Source organism: Hylaeus volcanicus, chromosome 9, assembly GCF_026283585.1.
Source record: "Hylaeus volcanicus isolate JK05 chromosome 9, UHH_iyHylVolc1.0_haploid, whole genome shotgun sequence".
In the NCBI taxonomy this organism is placed as follows: domain Eukaryota; kingdom Metazoa; phylum Arthropoda; class Insecta; order Hymenoptera; family Colletidae; genus Hylaeus; species Hylaeus volcanicus.
In genome coordinates, this window is record NC_071984.1 from 2,411,552 (window position 1) to 2,415,360 (window position 3,809).

A 3,809-nucleotide genomic window follows, 5' to 3' on the forward strand; every position below is an offset into this window, starting at 1 on the left:
CCGCGGCAGCGTATGAGCGCAGCCGCCTAGCGCGTAGCCACGCCTACCGCGGGCGCTCCACTGGCATTCTCGCGCTCTGATTGGTCGACGTTTTCCGTTAATATCTCCTTAACGAAGCCTCCTAAACATTTTCGCTAAGGAAAAAGTTGTTTCAAATCACCTCCCGAACCGCATCTTTCAAGGTGTTACAACATTTTTGAGACACCCTGTATTGTAAGGCGCAAGTCGTACAGGAGTGCAGAGGTAATGGTTGAGCGATGGTTTGGCGAGCATCGTAAAGTGGGAGCAAGAGCACCAGGGTTCAAGAACACCCGCTACCACTCCTTGATCAATACCAGCGGGATATTCTACGTCCTACCGCGAGTTCGAAACGCAGTGCGGTACACGCACGCCGCCCGACGCTCGGCGTCGGCCTCGAATACCGCGTATAACCCTTCCTAGAATACGCTCACAGATTCAAACGTGATTCTTCTCGATGCGACAGGATAGTGTCGTATTACAGGCGTAGAAAAGCGGAGAAAGGTGTACGTTCTTAGATATTTATGATCGAAGCTCTTCATTGGTACATCAAGACATAATTTTGTATATACACGTACCGTACACGAGTATAGCCCAGTGTAGGGCGTCGGAGTTCTACGCCGTAGCGCTCAGGGTTCGCGATTCCAGTCTGGAGTAGTACCATTTTTTCGTCACGAAATTTTAATTATATTTCGAGTTTCCATCGCTGTTAAAGTATTTTCATAAATGGAAAGTGAAAATCTACCGCTATTGGAGTTTTCCGGATGAAATTTGGATGATTTTCTTTCAATACCTCGCGGTGCTGGTCTCTCTACTTCTCGAAATCAGTCCGTGATAGTCTGTGCTATTATCGAGATTTTCGAGCTTTCCACTCGATTATTGATGTCGTTAGAAGGCAGAACCTTTCCAACTGGGTTTTTTCTACCTTCCACGGGTCTTTCACATCTGCCATAGGATGATTAAATGGGGTGGAGGAATTCCAAGAAAGCTGGAAACGCTGTTGACAATCGTTCCCGACGGCTGCGTATACTTGACTCCTCTCGGTTTAGGGTATTTTTAGTGCGACCGATTTCCGCGAATGGCGTGCATCACCTGCCGTGTATTTTCGCGCGCGGTGACATTGCGTCGTTTTTAGCACGAGGACGTTATACAAAGTGGATTCACGGATGTGAAACTCTTGTCGAAATCGAGTTTGAGTTCGTGTCCATGAATTTTTTGGTTATGGCTGACACTGAACAAATTAAATGGCGCCCGATGGCGCTCTGGAGAACTCCAATACGGAGTAATTTACTGTATTCGGATAACTGTTTACTAGATTTTAACTTGGAGCTTTTTCTAAAAGTACTTTAAAGTACTTTAGGGCTGCAGGGCCCTGCAGCTCTGTGGGCAGTAATCGCGAGCGCAGGGCTAGTGGCGTCACCACGCTGAAGGCGCCATGACACCAGTAATCACGCCTGAGCCCGTCGCCATCTTGAATTTTCCTTAAATGTCGAATAAAATGTTTCCAAACTTCGCTAAACTAAAAAATTGAAATTAAATCATTGTTTGCAGTATGTTTTCTATTACAAAAAGCTGCTCAAGAAATGGTACAAATTCATCCTTCTTTGAACACTTATGAAAGCTTTCATTTTCAACTTTATCGACCGAAGTTTAGTCCATGTAAACAGGAAACTTATCGATGGTTTCCTCTCGAAGTTAATCGAAAAAATTACCGGATATACTTTACGGCCTAAAATATTCCAAAAATTAAACAAATGATTAAAGTAAATTATTCTCTGTAAACAAAATCACGAAACAGCTAGTTAACAGTGGTTATAAACCCCTCAAGTTCGAGGCTGAAGTCATCCTCCGGTCAAGCCTTGCGCTCCCATGTATTATACAGGGTGTCCCAAAAATGTTGGAGGTCATTGAAAGGGGTGGTTCAGGAGGTGATTTGGAACAACTTTTTCCTTAGCGAAAATGTTGTCCGAGGCTTCGTTGAGTAGATATTAACGGAAAACGTCGACCAATCAGAGCGTGAGGATGCTGGTGGAGCGCCAGCAGTAGGCGTGGCTACGCGCTAGGTGGCCGCGCTCATACGCTACCGCGGCCACTCCGCTGGCATCCTCGCGCTCTGATTGGTCCGGAGTTTTTCGTTAATATCTCCTTAACGAAGCCTCATACAACATTTTCGCTAAGGAAAAAGTTGTTTCAAATCACCTCTCGAACCACCTCTTTCAAGGTGTTACAAAATTTTTGGGACACCCTGTATACATAAGGTAGAGGTGATTTGAAACAACTTTTTCCTTAGCGAAAATGTTGTCCGAGGCTTCGTTACGGAGATATTAACAGAAAACCCCGACCAATCAGAGCGCTCCATCGGCATACTCGCGCTCTGATTGGTCCGGGCTTTTTCGCTAATATCTCCTCAACGAAGCCTCGGACAACATTTTTGCTAAGGAAAAAGTTGTTTCAAATCACCTCTCGGGCCACCTCTTCTAATGACCTCCAACATTTTTTAGACACTCTGTATACATGATACATGAACAAATAAGTCGAAACAATAAAAAATGTTCACGTGTGGCTTTATTTTCGAGAAAATCGACATTGATACATATATATCGTAGTCTGTGCGTACTAACGCCGCGAGTGGACAAAATATTCATAACTTAAAGCTCGGGATTTCGATAACAGTTTTCTAGTAACTTTCGTATGGAGTTGGATCTCCTTATACAGTCTTCATGGATTCTCATAATCTCGAACAGCGCGAGTATATGGTCACCGTGACGTCGATATACCGCGTCGAATAACGTCCAAGAGCCACAGAAGGACACCGAAAGACGAAGAATGATGGAAGGCTCGCTGTCTACTTGCCTCCGCTACCGGGGATTCTCCCTTTCGGGGGTTCTATTCGCTTCGCGCTCAGGGATGGCTCGACAGGGTAGGCACACCCGTTTCTATGACAACAGACACGCAAAAACCCCACTGATGCGACGAGACGTACTGCCAGGAACTCGCTCGTTCTTTCTCTCTGCTTCTACGCATGTTGAATATCAATATTTCTAATTGGGAATATAGGTTACGTTGGGTTAGGTTGAATTGCTGTCGGCAGATGGCAGTGTCGTGTCTTCGAAACTCCAAAAGTATATGAAAATAATATTCCCTGATCGAGTACCGTAAGGAGAGTATATAGCAGGTGTAGGTGGACCTTGGGAGTGGGGGAGGGGCTAGGGTGACGTTCTGAAAAAGAGACGGGGTTGTTAGCCGACGGTTTGAACATCGGTCGTGGCGTCCCACGCGTCAGATCTCCCGCGAGGTTCTCAACCTTGTTTACATAAATCATCAGAAACGGTCTGGTTCGGCGTGCAGGTCTCCCGACTCGTCCTTCGGCCGATCCAACGACCCCGCCTCGAATAAATCCGGACCGCGGATAAAAGAGTGCCGCAGGGGCGACGCGCGCGGTAGTTCAGGGAAACTAACGGGGCAACGTTGCCAATAAGATAACCAAATCGAGGTTGCGAGGTGTCGAACAGAGTATAACCGTCATCGTACATCATCATTATCATCATATAGGTACAGCCATTCTACTGTAGTCATCGTTATTGCCATTGCCATCACATACAACCGTCATCATTAAAATCGTAAGTAGTCATTATCACCGTCACTATCATTGTAATTATACACAATCATTGTCTTGTCATCGTACATCATCATTATCATCATCGTAAATGTATAGTACTCGTACTACAATCATTGTTATTGCCGTCATCATCATGCACCACAACGATCAAAAATATCGTACGTAGTCATTA